An 18,704-nucleotide genomic window follows, 5' to 3' on the forward strand; every position below is an offset into this window, starting at 1 on the left:
CACCTGGGATGGGACAACACTGGATGTGTGGACAGACTGAGAAGCTGGAGAGCAGCACTGAGGAAAGGAACCTGGAGGTCCTGGTTGATGAACAGTTGAATCTGAGCTGGGGTGGCCAACCCTGTCTTGGGATGCATCAGGGACAGCATCACCAGCTGGGCAAGGGAGGTGATTGTCCCACTCTGCTCTGCACTGAGGCGTCCTCACCTCAAGTGCTGGGGGCAGTTTTGGGTGCCACAATATAAAGAAAATATTAAGCTGTTAGAGAGTGTTCAAAGGAGGGCAACGAAGATGGTGAAGGGCCTTGAGGGCAAGCCGCATGAGAAGTGGCTGAGGTCACTTGGTCTGTTCAGCCTGGAGAAGAAAAGGCTGAGAAGAGAGCTCATTGCATTTACAGCTTCCTCGTGGGGGGAAGAGAAGAGGCAGGCACTGATCTCTTCTTTGTAGTGGCCAGTGACAGGACCCAAGAGAATGGCCTGAAGTGGTGTCAGAGGTTTAGATTGCATATCAGGAAAAGGTTTTTTCACCCAGAGGGTGTCTGGGCACTGGAGCAGGCTCCCCAGGGAAGTGGCAAGAAGTGTTTGAACAGTGCTCTCAGGCACATGGTGTGACTCGGGGATGATTCTGTGCAGGGCCAGGAGATGGACCTGATGATCTCTTGTGGGTCTCTTGCAACCCAGCTGAGTCTGTGATTCTGTGTTCTGTGATATTAAACAGAACTTGCCCCACTAGTGAGCCCTGGGGAACACTGCTTGTGATTCTGTAATCGTGTAGTCCCTGGTGATTAATAGCATCAGTGTCATTCTCGTCTTTTGAAGACTAGCTGGAGTGTGACACTCGGAGAGGCATATCAGTTACTCCATTTACAAGATTCATTACATTATCTGAAGGGTTTGACAGGCTTTGACTAGCACAGTTAAGTATTATAGCTAAGGCTTTTTTCTTCAATAACAATCTACCCTAATCTGAACTAAAATCTTAATCAAGCAAACCTTCCAGCTCCCATCACACACGAATTCAAGGCTTGAAGGGCAGTCATGACCCTGAATTTGTCTTGTGGTCATAGACCAGACAACATATTGGGCTGGAACCCATTTGTTTCACTGTAAATTGAAGAATATCTGAACACTAATAGTGTAACAGGTGGGCTTACTGTTGTCTATGAGCCTTAAGATTTAAACCCAGTATGCCAGTCTCTTATACCAAGACATTTCAGTATTTGCCAAATAATTCTTGGAAGAGAAAGTGAGATTAACCTTTGCTCAGAAAAATATGGGCAAATGGATGATCATACAGTGCCTTCAGGCATCCACGGTACTTAAAAGAAAAGCTATTGATTTAAGTAGGAAGATCCAGATCTCCAGAGAATAAATGCTATTGTTTCTTATATGTGCATACTTTAATTTTTTTTTAATGGACTGTTTTATGAGCTGTTTCTTACAGAATCTGGCACAAGTGGAGAATTCATGTTAATGTACAATCTGGACTTTTGCAAACAATGTCAGTAATTCTGTTGTGACGACAAGACTTCACTTAAGGCATAAAGGAAGGTACTGTCTATGAATACTCAGACTCAGAAAAAATCCAGTCTTGTATCTGGGTAATTCATAAAAGGGTAGAATTCTGTAGATATGAGAGGAGACATTTCCAGGTCCCCTAGGAAAGAAATTCTGAGCCCAGAGGACAGAGTGTGAGAATGTGTGTAAATAAAGAGAAAAAGGCAAATATAAAGAGAAAGGAGAACCAAAGTTCAGGAGGGGTCTGTACAAGGTGAACTTGCCAAGGCTGAGAAATAGACATCACATAGAGCTATACAGAGATAGTGACCTTTTCTACTCTGCAAAACACAGTTGAGATGTCCAAGTTTGACAACTACAGGAGATTTATGGCAGACCTCACACAGCTGAGAGCTTATGAATACTCTAGGAGATGTTCCTGTAAGGAGATGGTATGTGTGGGCTGCTATGTCTCCTTTCACATCTGGGAATTAGGATTACTCACCTGTACAGATTTACTGCAGGCTATGGTCTTTTACTTTGGCCATGTATGAACTTCTCTTGAGCTGCTTTTGGCCCAGAAGTCACACTATACTGTTGAATTTTTTAACACTCTCTAGCTGTGTCATCCTAGAGACAATGGAAATGTCTCAAAAGCATCTCAAGCACAAGAAAGGGGGAAAAAGGCACTAAATGTCTGGAACTGTTCGGGACATTACTTTTTTTCATTTATACACATGCACACACCATATTTAGTGGATTTCATAGAATCCTGGAATGGTTTTCATTGGAAGGCACCCCTAAATATCATCTAGTCCAACTCACTTGCCAAGGGCAGTGACACCTTTCACAAGATCAAGTTGGTCAAAGCTCTTTCCAGCCTAGCCTTAAGCACTTCCAAGGATGGGACATCCACAACTTTTCTGAGAAGCCTGTTCCATTGTCTCATCACCCTCACAGTAAAAAAAAGTTATTTGTTGTATAGAGTCTAAATCTACCCACTCTCATTTTAATACCATTGCCCCTCATGCTGTCACTACAGGCCTTGGTGAAAAGTTTTTCTCAAAGTCTCCTTTGTATGTTGAAAGGCCGCATAAAGATCTCCCCAGAGCCTTTTCCAGACTGAACAGTCTTTCTTCACAGGTGAAGTTTTCTAGTCCTCTGACCATTTTGTGATCCTCCTCTGCACCTGCTCCAACATGTCTTTCTTGTGCTGAGGACTCCATAGCTGGATGCAGTACTCCAGGTGGTGTCAGAGCAGAGTAGAGGAGAGTTGATTCCTCAGCCTGCTGTCTGTACTCATTACAGTTGGCTTTCCATGCTGCAAATGCATACTGCTGGCTCATGTCCCATTTGACACTCACCAATATACCCAAATTCTTTCTTCAGGACAGATCATTCTAGGATCCTATGATTGTCAATTCATTCCTCACCCAGTCATCTGGTATTGGGGATTGTCCTCACCCAGATGCAGGACCTTGGACTTGTCCTAATTGAACTTCATGATCCTTATGTAAATCCACCCCTCAAGCCTGCCAATATCCCTCTGGATGGCATCTCTTCTCTCAGATGTGTCCAGTGCACCACTGTGTTTGTGAAGATGTTAATCAGTGTTGGACCCAGTACTTGCCCTTGGTCTTTGCTTCATTGAGTGGACATCCAACCAATTACCCATCCAACAGTTCATCCATCAAATCCATATCACTCCAATTAGAGGTCAAAATGTTGTGGGGACCTTATCAAGGTACTTACAAAAGGCCACAGAGAGGGTATTTGTAGCTCTTACCTTGTCCACTGATGCAGTCACTAAGAAGACCACTAGCTTAGTCAGGCAGGATTTGCCCTTGGTGGGACCTGTCTGGTTCTGTATAATCACATCCCTACCTTCTGTAGGTTTCAAAATATCTTCAAATATTATCTGATCCATGATCTAAAAAAAAAAAAAGGTAGTGCAGGGGATAAGCCTCCCACTGGAAAAGCTACATGCCAGATTATGGTGTCTCCTCTATCAGATAAGCATTTGCTTCCTGAAATTTTACCCTATTCTCTGTAATAGCAGCCTAAATCACAGTTTTGAATATATTTTGGCTTAAAAGTAACAGTTAAAATCAGATTTTAATTGTGTCTTGATATTTCAGATTATTGTGTCATTAAATAATTATCAGCCCAGACATATAGTGAGTAAATGCTTTGTGTTATTTGGACTTCAGTGGTGCGACAGTAGAGAAGAGGCTGGGAAAGCAAGAGCATTTCCAGTGTTGATATTTATGTAGTAAACTGGGATTTGCTTTCTTCCTGAATAGTGGGGAGGGACATACAGTCTAATTTTTCTTTTTGAAAGACTTCATTCTTTTCACTTTATGCTAAAATACTCCAGAGGTGCAAAAGCAGTCAAAGTTTGAAGGGAATGTCAGCAGATGTTTACATGAGAGACAAGAAATTATAGAGCAAGCTTGAGTGCTATTTTCATTTCAAAAGTGTGATGCACTTGACTCTATCTCTCAGGCTTTTGAAGAGAATTAGGTCAAGAAGAAAATGTATTTCTCAAGGACCTACTTAGGAAAGCCTTTTACTCAACAACAATGACAACATAGACACTACATTTATTTTAACAGACAGCATATGTTGCAATGCTGAGCTTCTCAATACCTTGATGATAAGATGGCCCAAAGACACAACACCCCAAGAGGCCGAACAGTGGTATGTGGTAATCACTGTTCTCATGATCTGTGTGATGTTCCAGAAGTTCTGGGGGCTAAGGGATATGAAAGCTTGGAGTAGGCTAAGGCAGCAAGAGAAAATAGCACATGAAGAAGACCAGGGAAACCTGAATTAGGCCTGAGACAGCTCATAGTGGTATATCACTCCCAGGGTCACAACACAGCATCTGTCCCCATGCTGATACAACAGAGGCCACTTGTATATATTTGTCCCTTTTACCACTTTTCCTTTAATAAACTGAAAACCAAAACCTGTCACAAACTAAACCAGGCAGCACTGCAAAATTTCTGCTCCCTGGTGTAAATGCTGTCTCTTGTATTGTAAGGGCTGCCTCTCCATCCTTACATTTCAACCTTGAGCCATGATTTGTCAGAGCAGAGCCTGTCAGAAGTTATACAAGGTAGGTACAATCACTTTGGTTTTCACCAATGCAAATCACTGTTTCTGCTGGCTAGAATAGCTCCAGCTAATTTGAAAGCAAGTGCTAATTTTCAGCAAAAATGTGTGAAATCTGCAGGCATCTGATAAAACTAGGACAGACTTCCACAAAACACTGAAAATAACCTTACTATGAATATTGTAAGAAGTCTGGGAATGGAGTCTGGACACGCCCTGGGCTCTGTCCAGGACTTGCTGGGGAACAGCTGGGGCTGAACTTTTAGGCAGTTCCCCCCTGCCCTGTTCCTTGCCTAGGGATTATGCAATTGTCCTGGCCAATGTGCACCCCACACCTGCCTTTTCCAGCCCACAAACACGGTGCAGGACACATCAGAGAAATGGCACAGAAAGGCACTGCCAATTACAATTGCAATTCTTGTTCTCATTTAATATATATTGATGTCTCATCTAAATAACATCCAAGACAAAATAAATTTTTTTTAAAGGACTACACTGCTCTGCTCCCATTATATCCATCTGTCTTCAGACTACTGTCCCTATTACCATAGAGCTGGGCTGTGGTTTCTCTTTGTTGTCAGTCCCAAGCTGGCACAATGGTCTCTAACCTGAGTCATTAATATAAATTACTTTAAGGGCAGCTGCCTTGTTCTCCTTGTCAGAACTTCAGTATGGAGGGTAATAGATGGTTTCAGACTGGCTTCTTGCCAAGAGGACTCCATTGTTTTCATCTGTGATATGCAAGAAAGAAAATAATGGGATTAAATGAATTTGATTAGAGAAAGCTCAGCATAGCATAATATTTAGGCTCTAATTTTGCTCTTGCATAGTATGATTTTACATCCCTAAATTTGCTTTAACCATGGATTTAAAGCTTATTGAGAAAGTCAGTGACTCCTTTTAAGCTCTGTAACCTCCATCTAGACTCTGTCTGTGCTGAGCATGTTGAGTTTGTTTAAATTACATCTATTTTATAAGTTTTTTAAAGAAAAAATGGAGATCTGTTATTTCCAGGCACTGACATTTTTGCAACTTGGCAAGGCAGTGAGTATTTAATACAGAAATTCTTCCTTCTAAAAGATGTCACGTGCTTCTTTTTTCCTTCTTATCTGCATCTGTAGCATCTTCTGCCAGTTCTGCATTTGTACCAGTCACGTAAGGCCCACATGCCAGCATAGCAAAATTCTATGAAAGAATCAAATAAAGAAGAGTGGAAAATGTCTTACATAGCTCTTCATCACATACAAGAGACCCACAGTGTGCACCAAGGAAGAAAAATTCTGCTGAGAGAAAAGGAGACAAAAATTGACAGCATAATAGATGTACTAGTAAAGTCAGTGGAAAAAAAAATCCAAATTACTTTAATCAATGCCAAGAGGTAGGTTCCTGTCTATTATTACAGGGATTTTAAGTTCTAAGACCAATTTAGAAGCATGGCTGACAGAGCCCCTTAGGAGGCAGTCCTGAAGGGCAAAGGAGTCCAGGAAGGTTGCACATTCTTCAACAAGGAAATCTTAAAGGTGTGGGAGCAGGCTGTCCCCATGTGCTGAAAGATGAGCCAGTGGGGAAGAAGACCAGCTTGGCTGAACAGAGAGTTTTGGCTAGAACTTGGGGAACAGAAAAGCTTATCACCTTTGGAGGGAAACTCAGAACTACAAGGATAACATGAAGTTATGCAGGGAGAAAATTAGAAGGACCAAAGCCAAACTGAACTTAATATGGCCACTGCTGTAAAAGGCAACAAAAATGTTTCTATAAACACATCAGCCACAAATGGATGTCTAAGAACAATCTCCATCCTTGATTGGATGTGGGAGGAAACAGAGTGACAAAGGATGAGGAAAAGGCTGAAGTATTTAATGCTGTCTTTGTCTCAGTCATTAATAGTTAAACCAATTATTCTTCAGGTGCTCAGCCCCCTGAGCTGGAAGACAGGGATAGGGAGCAGAACGAAGCCCCCACAATCCAGGAGGGAATGTTCTGCAATCTGCTGTCCACTGAGAACCACACAAGTTTTTGGGGTCCAGTCGGATCCATCTAAGGGTACTGAGGGAGCTGGCAGAAGTGCACACCGAGCCACTTTCCATCATTTATCAGCAGCCCTGATGGGGAGATGTCCCTGCTGACAGGAGACTAGAAAATATAATGCAAGAAAGGCTTAAAGAATGATTAGGGGAATTACAGGCCTGAGTGTATGACCTTGGTACTGGGCAAAGTCATGAAGTAGATCATCTTTTGTGCCAACATGTGGCATGTACAGGACAACTGGAAAGCAAGGCCCAGCCACCAGTGGTTTATGAAAGGCAGGTCCTGCTTGACCAGTGTGATCTCTTTCTATGAAAGAGTGATCAGCTTAAAGGATGAGGAAATGGCTGTGGATGTTGTCTACTTGGGCTTTAGTAAAGCCTTTGACACAATTTCCCACAGCATTTTCCTGGAGACACTGGCTGCTCAGGACTTGGACAGGTGCACTCTCCACTGGGTAAAAACCTGTCTGGAGTCCAGGCCATTGTTACATCCACAATGAAGTTGGCAGCCAGTCACTAGTGGTGATTCCAGGGCACAGGATTGAGGCCAGTTCTGTTTAATGTCTTCACCAACAATGTGGACAAGGGAACTGAGTGTATCCCCAGTCAGTTTGTGGTTGGGCAGGAGTGTTGCTAAGCAGGCCAGTCTTGATCTCTTATCTCTCCAGATCTGCTGTTCTCTATAGAACCCTCCATAGGGAAAGTTCTACAGAGGGCTCTGGGCAGGCTGGATTGATGAGTCAGGGCCAATTGTATAAGGGTCAACGAGGTAAAACGACAGGTCCCACTTGGGTCACAGCAACCCTGTGCAACGCTGCAGCCAGAGAGTGCCTGGAAAGCTGCTCAGCAGAAAGGGATCTGGGACGGCTGGTCAGCAGCATCTGAACATGATCCAGCAGTGTGCCCAGGGGCCAAGAAGGCCAATGCACCCTGGCCTGTATCAGGAATAGTGTGGCCAGCAGGACCAGGGCAGTGATTTTTCCCTGTACTCAGCACTGGACTCAAATCCTTTGTCCAGTTCTGGGCCCGTCACTCCAAGAAGGACATTGAGGGGCTGGAGCAAATCCAGAGCAGGGTAACAGAGATGGTGGAGGGTCTGGAGAACAAGTCTGATGAGGAGTAGCTGAGGGAGTGGGGGGTGTTTAGCATGGAAAAATTGCTCAGTAAGAATCTTACTGCTCTCTACAACCACCTGAAAGGAGATTGTAGTGACATGTGGGATCAGTCTCATCTCCCAGGTAATTTGTGATAGGACAAGAAAATGGCTCAAGTTGCACCAGAGGATTAGACTGGATATTAAAAATATTTTCTTCACCTAAAGGAATGTCAGGCATTGGAACATGCTGCCCAGGGAAGTAGCAGACTCGCCCTCCCTGGAGGAATTTAAAAGACATGAGTATGTGGCACTTGCAAACATGGTTTCATGGTGGATTTCATGGTGTTAGGACAATGGCTGCACTGGGTAATGCTAGAGTTCTTTTCCAACCTAAATGATCCTTGTTTGGTGTCACTTGGCATAATTCCATCTGTCTACTCTTCTGAATGTATAGCCCACGTGAAATGCTAGCTTGACTTCAACATTGGATTAACTTATTAAGAAGAAATTTACTATATTAAATGCTCAAAGAAAACATGAGTTTGAATCTGGCTCTGTAGCAGATGCAGAAACTCCACAGCAGTATTGTAGGAGAGCTATTCATGTTTAAATGTGCTGGCAGAAAAAGAGAGGTTGTGGCATAGAAAATAAAAACTATTTAAAGCATTTACAGAACCCCAGTGAGTCCAGCTTGGGGAAGTTTACATTTTCAGTTATAAATATTCCTATTTTCCAATTCACATAATTACTATAGCAAACTGTATATAATTCTGCAATGACTGGCATAGCTTCTTTGACTTAATGAATTTGCTGTTGTATACTATTGCTGGAAATCTATCAGGGTAAAATTTTGGGTAACAAGGATTTCTTGTGCCATTGGATTTGAAGAAGGCTGTATGGACTCTCTTACTAGAAAGGCCAACATCAAAGATGCTGAGGTACAAAAGTGATCGGGTGTAGATCAATACACTGCTAAATTAAGTAATGAATTAGGAAGACCACTGGGAAGATATGCGCCATGGAGAATGACCTCATAGGACTTTGTTCCTGTGGTCAACCATGAAGCCAGGCTGGTCTGCTTAATGACAACTCTCCAGGTTTGTTGGGGTTTTTTTGTTGTTATTGGTTGCTGTTGTTTCTTTGTTTGTTTGTTCTCTTAAACAAGCAATGATGTGCAAGGGAGATTATTTATTAATTCAGTAAATCAGCAGTACTTACAGACATGCTTGCCCTATTATCTCAAACAAGCCACTACTAATGACAGTAAAAGAAACCCCATATACAGTTTTCTGTAGGTCTCATCTTCTAGCTATGCATTTCTTGTATCAAGGACTATTTTTTACTATGTGTGCAGAGTCAATCTTCCACAATGAGCTTCAGCAAAACCTTAAGAAAAGTTTTAGGGCAAGCAGAAATAAGTAAATGTGCTTTTCTACCTATTAGGACCTCTAGGACTGTCTATTCACAGCAACACAGAACTGGTTCAACTGGTCTCATTTCAGACTGTACAAAGAGGAAAAAAAAGAGGAGAGCTTTTCCCTACCACTGAGAAAATTGATAGGTCTGACATGAATCTAAAGTTTCCTGGCATCTTCCTTCCTGCTATACAGACTGTCAGTGGAATAACAAATACTTTTGTACATTAAATTAGGGGAGTAGGTTTTTTATATCTTCCAGTGGGTGCTGTGGATGGATTTGTAACCACCTCGAGTAGCTGAAGGACTAATTAAGAATAGATCTTTAGGCATAAATTTCTCTGTAATGTAAGACCTCGCCCAGCTGTAAAATCTATTTGTGCTGAAAAAAAACCACTGTGAGGTATCTGAGGATCTTCTGGAATTATAGTTACTATAAATTCAGAGTAGGAAAGATCCTTGGCTGGGTTTGAATAAGGGGAACAGCACTTGGTCTTCTTAGACGTAATGGAATTTGTAATCAGAGACGTTCTGCCATCACCATTTCATCCTGTAAATATAGAGGCACTTTTACAAAAACAAGTGTAAAAATAGTGGAGCTGAAGGACATAAGGCAGCAAGATGATTTGTGGCTGTCCCTATAGCTTCCTGTTCATGTAGCATGAAGGCAGATAAAATGTCAAAATAGAACCAAGAAAAGAAAAAGTCATGAGAAGGGCCATCCTTTCTGTCTTGGGAGCAGATTTACCCTCCCAACAGCAGAGACCAGCCCTGAGCTCTCTGTGTATTTTGTGGAGGAGCTTGAGGCAAAAAAAAAACCCTCATGAAGCTGCAAATGTGGCAAAGCCTCCTAGAAAGTAAACACTGCATAGATAAAAACAGGTCCATTGAGTATTTCAGGAGGAAGAAAAATATCATTTATCTGAAGAAAAGCAATTTATTTCTGTTTTTGAAAACAAAATGAGGGTTTCTCACTAAGCAGCTCAGCAAGTTGCAAAACGTCAGCAACTTCAAGGAATCAGGGGCTGCCATTGGTTTGCTGTGTCCAGTAAGAGTGCTTAGCCCGCTCCAAGGAACAGGCCTGTTCCTGTGACAAGAGCCCACTCACCCCATCAAACCTGCATAATTTCCAACTCCCTCTTATATCTCCTGGGTTCTTTGAGGCCACAACAGCAGAAAGAAAGGGCTGCTGGGGAGTGCCTGCATCTTCTGGGATAGTAAGCCTGTTTGAGCACGAGACAGCCACGTTAAACTTTATAGTCCCTGCAGAGACATGCTGACCTCTGCCAGTTGCCTGTGGCACCAAGCTGCTCTTTGTCATTTCTTGTGCTCTTTGCTGTGTGTTAGAAGGTCCCTGCTGGGGAGTTCTGGTGCTATGCAGGCATCTAATTGCAGGTGCCACCAGCTCCCCCTGCAGATGCCAGGGAGGGAAGTGGAAGAACACAGGTCCCAGTACCCAATCCCATGAGGATTTCCATGTGACAAGAAGCTATAGCAATGAATCCCTGGTGGCAGCTGTGGTAAAGGCCTGGAAGTTGGGAAATGCGGCTCCCAAGGGAGGGTGAGTTGCTGGGCAGTTGTCTGTTTCACTGAGGTGAGAGGTAGCAGAGAACAGCTGGTGCTGCAGAGCTGACTGCTCACCCTACTCAGGAAGATGCTCCAAGTGGTGATCCCACACAGAATAATAAAGTTTATTTGGTTTGTGCTGAAAGAGACCTCTGAAGGTCATCTAGTCCAACTCCACTGCAGTGAGCAGAGATATCTTCAACTAGATCAGGTTAATGTTTCCACCCACGTGGATTTGAGAAACCTGTGCTAGTGGAGGGTGTCCCTGCCCATGGCAGGTGGGTTGAATCCAGGTGATCTTTAAGGTCCCTTCCAACCTCAACCATCCTATGATTTTATGTCCACCAGTCATGCACTGCAGGCACATGCAGAGTATTCGGGCTGTTACACATCCTGAAATATGTTTGTTTGCAGAATCAACCTGTTCACCATGGTTCAATGCAAAAGTTATTTCAATCTTCCATCCTAGCATGAAATTTCTTCTTACCACAGCCTGCCACTGCAGGTGCTGTGCAGCAGTGCTGCGTGCTTTGTGTCCAGAGTGAACCATGTGGGATGGTAAGCGTGGGCCCCGAGGGGGCCACATCCGGTGGCACACGCATGAGGCTGTTTGGCATGCAGTTTTAGGTCCCACTTGGCAACCGGATGGCACATGATCCACTGCCCTGGAGCTGCAAGGAGGCTCTGCACATATCAGCACTTTACCTGTTTTCTGATGGTGCCACACTGGAAAAGCTTTTTAGGACAAACCACCTGCAGTCCCACCTTGGGTTTTTGGAAGCTACTCAACATTACGTCCACATTTCCAGGAAAACACATGGCCCAAACTTACAAGCTTAATAATCACTTTAGCCCTCAACCACAACTGATAGTGGCTTATCTTCTCAGTCTCATCTACACTGTCCACTAAATGATAATCCTAATAACAGCCCTAATTATCTTTCTGCCCAGAATATTTGTAGGTAACCTTAACTCTTGATCTGTTTAATCTAGTTTTCCAGGTGGCAACAGATTTAAAAACAGGTTTTTAAAAAAGATAGGACTACTACATTTCTAATAATAGGAGAGTGTGATCTCAACATTACCTGTTATTTAGTGACAAATGGTACAATCAGTTGATAGTGGTGGTTGTGAACACAAACTCATAAATACAAATGAATTTTTAAGTTATTATCCATCTGTGTTGCCTGATTTAACAGTTTGCATATTGAATTGAATATCTTTTTTTTTTCCTTTGCTGAAATATCTGTATTTAAGATACTTTTGGTCTTTTAGATTCCTTGCTTTGAAGCTCTCCCCCTGAGGAACCACTCAGCATTCATGGGGAACACATATCTTTTTCATCCCAGATCTTTAATCTCTTACAAGAGTATCTGAAGCATAGCCACACTCTCATGGGTTCAGCCCTCACTCTCCAGAGTTCTCTGAAGCACACTACTTGTGTCCAAGGTCATAACAAGAGCCATAAAAATGTTTTGAGGTCTGAGAAAAATGTGGTATAGGGAGAGCTAGGTCTGTTTATACAAACCAAGGCTTAACTGCAACCTGGTTTTTGGAGAATTACCATAATAGGTATTGATGTCCCTTGGGAGGGCAAAACATTATACGGAGAGGGCATTCAGTTTGGTTGAGAACTCAGGCCAATGTACATATGTGGAAATCAGAGACCTTTGATCAGAAAGGTCAAGATATCAGGAGACAAATAGAGTTAACCAGTGGAACAAGATATGGAAAGAAGTGATGCTTTTGCCATCTCTACATATTGTTCTGAAAAATAAGCATTTAATCAGACCCAAGCACTGGGTCACCTAAGGGTGAGAAGATATATTACCACAGGCAATTTCAAAAAAGATGTCAAGTTTTTATCGGTTTTAGAATCTCAGAATTTCTTAACTAGGTACATTATGCTGATATGGTAGAGTCTAAGACTGAACAAACTCCATTTCCATCAGTGTTTCAATCATTTGACATGGTACACTCCTTCTTTGTATGATTTAGAGTAACATGATAATAATTATTGATGGTATTTTTATTTCTCTAAAAGGCACAGTACGCATTACTGTACTACTCTTTCTCCCTTCCCTGCACCCAAATTCATTCCATAAAACTCTGAAATGTTGTGCAAAACTGACCAGACCAGATTGGCTGCTGCAAAAGGCAATAATGAGTTTAATTGCTACAACTTTTCTGTCCCTAAGCACTCCTCTGAGCCCTCCTGTTATCCCATACTGAGTTAACAAACTTCTTTGAGGTCTGTTCTAGACACATCAGTCTTGTGGGGTTTGGATTAATTTCCTTTAGGAGTGGCATGTGCAGATCTCTGTTGGGGGGCTACCTTTGCTCAGTCCTTCAGGCTGAAGAAGGTTTTGAACCATTAACCTTAATTATTGGAAATGAAATCCCTTTCATGCATCTCTCTTGAACATGGAAAAATAAATGCTGTTGTATTTGCTCTACTTCAGCATCAATTTGTAATGATTGTTACATTACATCCCTAAACAGAAGGAAATTTCATTTCACATTAAGTTTGTTATCTGGCCCCAGCCTGATGTTCAATTCATTAAACAGCCCTCCCAGGAAAAAAAAAAATCTCAGGAACCCTGTTCTAAAGCCTTTTAGTGTGAACCACTTAAACATCAGTACAGATGTTGAAGGAAGTGCTTTCAGCTACCTCTGCTTTGTGCCTTAGGGAACATGTAGTTTTTAAACTGGTCCCAACAACTAGTGACTCAGGCAGGCTAAGGCAGACTCTCTGATTTTCTTATGCCTATCTCAACATACTGACTTACTTTTTCTTTGTTTGGGGTTATGAAGCAGGATTTGTCAAGGCACTTGAAGTTTTCCTGACAGATTTTGAGGGGCAACTAAATCATAATGTGTAATCATCTGTAGGCAATTACTACTACACACTAGTCCTTAAAGCTACAGAAATCTTGGTGGCTTCAGTAAAAGTTTTATGTGCCCAGAAGCTGATTAGCAGATCAAATGAAAGATTTGAGCATCTGAACAATAGGAATGCCACGAGGTCTTAGGGACTCTGCTAGTTACTGAGTGAGAGCTGGCCTTTGCACCACCAACCACAGCATCTCAAAATTGAGAAGTTCCTTCTGAAGTGAAGGTTTTTATGTCTGGAACTGAGGCAGTTATGGCAGAGCTGAGACAACCTACTCTCAAGTCTCATGCTGTATATGCCGAGGCCATATACATTTTCCTATGAAGTTGGAAGTCAGAAGTTCTCAACTAATATCAATCAGAATAGGTGGCTGGGGTGATGGTGAAGAGGTACAGATGACTCTGGACCTTCTGGGCCTCACAGCAGAAGGTTTATCCCAGTAAATTAAATTACCTTTGATTGGTCTGGACATGATAAGCCCCTCTGAGTTAATTTTTAAAAAATCTCTACCCTCTGTTTTAGGGAAGAAAAAAAGTAAGCATACTGTTTCAAATATGACTTTCACTGTAGACCTGCCTTCTCTGTTTCTGTGCCTTTTGTTTTGTTTCCAATGCTTGGTATCTCCATTAACACACTAGGTGCAGGTCTGATAGACAGCTGCTATTCTTGGTCCTGTTGACACATTTCACTGTAGTAAAATAACAGTCACAGCTGTGACTTCTTGCAAGAAAATGGCCTAAATATAAAATAAGGGCTGGGTCCATAAAACCACAACAGTTAAAAAGTGACTGGGACTAATAGCTTGACTGGAAACAGGTCTAGGCTTGGTGAAGCAAATGAGAGAGGCTGCTGCTGCTTTCCCTGTCTTCCAAGTAAGTATAGAGTCAGACTTTCCAAGAAAAGGTTTCCCCTTAAGGAGTATGTCTGTCAGCCCTCCCCAAGTGCCTCCTGCCACCTGTGGACTCGGTTTCTGACTGTGCCTGTACAGACTGCAGAAACAGACTGAGTTATGGCAGGAAGATAACAAAGTGACTATGTGCACCCACAGTTTTGCTCTCTTTTTATGGGAAGTTAGTCACACTTTACAGTAGAGCGCATTCATTAATAGATTAAGAAATGATTCTTACACCTTTTAATAAATGACTAATTTTGTAGAGTCCAACACATTCTGAGTCACTTATCAGAAGAACTTTCAACCAGATTTAGCATTTTCTCTCTGTAAAACTGCCTTTAAGTCTTACTGTTCATGTCTGCAGCATTCTTTATGACCCATTCTATTCTCATGTCTAAAAGAGAGGCCAAAACAATTGACAGCCTAGTGGCAGCAATTTGTTTTTACACAGACTTCAACATCATGGGTCCTTCTGTATCCACCCCTGCTAGTGACTCACTGAATAGTGCTGAGGAGTCATTTCATTTTCTTTGCCCATTGGCCTCAAACATCAGTGATCTGAGGATCCTTTACAAGGTGTCCAAAATTCCTTCAATATAAATAAGGGCTCAAATCTGGTGCTGTGGTGAAAATTCCTGTTTTTTTCTGAGGACATGGTAAATCTATTTTACAAAGTGAATCTTCTAGTCTAACACTCCTCAGCTCTAACTCAAACCTAAACAGTAAAGCTGGTCTCCCATTCATCACATGGCACAGAAATTTTGCATAATGCGAGCAGTTTGCTGTGACTATGGCACAGGAAAAAACTGGATGTATGATTCTCCTTCTGCTCTGGTCTTTCTGCCTAAGTATTAGACACTTGGAAAGGCTTTAGGCTCTCCACATAGCTTTTGCCAGTATCAGAGATGAATAGTCTATGGAGGAGGAGGAGGAGAAACAAGGTCAGGGGATTTCAAGATAAACCTGAAGAGAAGCACCACAGGACACAGCCTGGAAAAGTCATGTAACTTTCTCCCATACCACCACCACAACAGAATGGAAGTCCTTGTCTTTCCTCGCAAATGTTGCCCTAAGCCATACCCCAAAACCTTTCAGCCAAATGTGAGACAGTTCAGGTGCAGTTCCTAAAGGTGAGGAGGTCTGGAACAGTCTGCCTCATGCAATCTCTTCATTTATGAAAGGGGAGCCAGGTAAAATTTCAGCAGGTGCAAGGGACTGGCTAGATCTGGTCCTTGGGGAGTAGTGTGTAACACCACAGGGGCTTGCTGGGTCTCCATCTTCAAAAGCAAGCTGAAGCAAGGGCGCACCAAATGAGCAGCCAAACCTGTTGTCAGCAGGGTGAAAGCTGGACCTTTACTTGTCATAGTACCTTGTTCCTGAGCTGTATTAGCAAGGTTCTCAAAATAGCCAAGGTCAAATCTTCCTCCAACAGTTCAGCTCTGGCCAAACTTACAATAATGACAGATGCATAGCACATAGCTTTGAGGTGCCCTGAATGCTGAGGGCACCATTTGGAGCAGCCTTGAGTCCAGGGCTGACTACAAACATACAGGAGGGCGTGACCCAGCCTCCTCACCTATGTAGCCACCTCTTCCTACACAAGGTCCTCCTTCTGCTGACAAGGAGCAAGAGCAGAACGAGCCCTGCAGGATCATACCCTGCCAGTCAAGAGTGTATTCTTCATTTTAAGAGTTTCACTATAGGAAATCAGTACCAAACATGAAAAAAAAAATCAAATACTTATGCTTTGTAAGAGTCATGAATTGTTTGCTTTATGTAAGCTTCTTCAGCACTGTGGGAACTGCTCTGCCTTATCCTATCTCTGCTGCATATCTTCTCTTTTCAGAAGAGGAGTATTAGTTAGCAGAATAGCTTAAGATTTATTCAATTTTTCTAAAAAAGTAAAAATTATTTGAGAGGGATTTTCACCCTGTTAACTAGTGTAACAGTCTTTATCCTAGTGCCTGTGTGACATTTCATGTTCTGCTTAACCTTCCTGCAGCCGCTCAGGCTGGTGCCAGTAAAGTGACATTGCAAACACACAGCGAGAAAGATGCAGGGATTGTCCCATGGAAAGTGTAGGCTCACATGGAGCCTGCTTTGCAGATTAAGTCACTCTCATCTGCCTTACTTTGAGCACAGGCGTTAGCCTAGAGGATCTCCATATCCTAACAAATTCAAGATTCTGTGATCAGGAAAAGTATGCCAAATACTGGGAAGACAAGTAAAATGGACAATTTTCCCCATGGTGGTTTTGTGACTTTACCTATTAGTTGCTGGTGTTTTGCTGGTGTGTGTTTAAGGGTTTTGGGGGGGTTGGTTTTGTTTAGCTTCATTTTTTTGCTGAAAATAAAATGAAGTGAAACCTTTGGTTTCTGATTGAGCTCAATCTTCTTTTCAAAAAGAAAATGAAATATTTCAGCTTTTTATTTTGGCAAGAAAGACTTCAAAATATTGGGTTTGGCTTTAGCTGTGTTCTGCCATTAGACTCCAAAATCAATTATTTGCATAGCCCTAAGTGTAAGGTAAACCTCATCAATCTCCATAAAGTAAAGAAACTTAACAACCAAATCTTTTCAGTGAAAGGATACATTTACTGTCAGAGGTGCAATACATTAAGACCATTTTCCAGTTTTTAAGAATCCTCAAATTTTGCAAAGCATGCGAAAACCAATCGTGTAAAGCAAAGGAGCTCATGTGCTGTAATCTCATGACAATAAACTACAAATATAACCTCTGGAACTAAATATCTCCCTTTGGATGTTTTCTTCTAGATGCTGCATCTGCTGCTAAGAGAGAAGTAAATAAAAATCTCCAGTAACAAATGCATCCCTGTCACAACCTTTCCATTAGGATCCGAGGGATGCAATAAGAGAGTTTGGCTGATGCTTAGTGCCATAGACTGTCTTTAAAAAGGTCTGAAGGGGCGGGGGGGGGGGGGGGGGGGGGCTTCCACTTTGGGTAAAAGAGTGGCTTGAGAGCATGAAGCTTTGCTATGAAATGAGTAGCAAAGCAGTCAACTGATTATTGGTCAGGATCATCCCAGCTGTAGTCCCTGGGACGACACTGGAGCAAATTCTTCTGGAAGACATAGAGAGAAAGAGAGAAAGATTACTGACCCATCATTTTGATCACAGAATTATCATCACTTAATCATAGAATAACAGAATATCCTGCGTTGGAAAGGATCCACAAGGGTCATCAAAGCCAAACTCCTGGCTCTGCACAGGATGACCACAATTCATGTCCCTGGACATGACTTCCAGAAGAAGCCCCAGTACCAAGGCCAAATCATGTCTGACTGTCTGATTGTGTTCTTTGGTGAGATGACTGGCTCAGAAAACAAAATCCTGTTAGCAAGGCTTTAAATGTGCTGTCCCATAGCACCATTGTGCTCAAATTGGGAAGGTCTGGATGTGGTGGGTGGACCACAAAGCTGGTGAAAAAAAATCTATCTGGGCTTTCCCACTGAAATAATAAAGGCCAATAGCTTGATCACCAGTTATGAGTGACATTATTTAGTGTTTGATAAAGAGGTTGATACTGTTTGATATCTTTATTAACAGTATATATGATGGAACAGAATGAAACCACGGCAAGTACACCAATGACACCAAAGTGGGGAGAGGAAACAGAAAGCATTCTGTTCAATGATGTGTTGTGATTCATGAGCAAGCTCACGAAACAAGCTGGCAGAAACCTCATGAAGTTTAATGATGGTGAGTGCAAACGTGTAATAATTCCAACCAGCACTATGGGTTGTGGACAAACTGCCCGGAAAGCAGCTCTACAGACAGAAACCTGGGGTCCAGGAGGGCAACAAGTTTGGGTGAAGAAGGTCAGGAAGATCCTGAGCTGCATCAGCAGACGCCAGCTGATTCAGGAAAGTGATTTTCCTCTACATTTAGTGCTTGTGAAACCGCTTCTGTAGAACTGGATCAGGTTGTCCAAAGAGGCTGGGGAAATCTACATTCTTGGATATAACTAGATCTTGGCTTACAGGACCCCTCCACCCTCTGACCCAGCTTAGAAGTTGGCTCTCCTTTCAGTACAGGGCTAGATGAGGTGACTGCAGTGGTTGCTATCACCCAAATTATTTTCTACTAATTTCTTAGCTTTTCAGTCAGGTATTGTTGTTTGAGACCCCAGTTACAGTATTGTTTCAAATGGCTGGTGGTTTTTGAGGGTTAAGTGCTCACAGA

This window comes from Taeniopygia guttata, chromosome 1 (assembly GCF_048771995.1).
Source record: "Taeniopygia guttata chromosome 1, bTaeGut7.mat, whole genome shotgun sequence".
Classification (NCBI taxonomy): Eukaryota; Metazoa; Chordata; class Aves; order Passeriformes; family Estrildidae; genus Taeniopygia; species Taeniopygia guttata.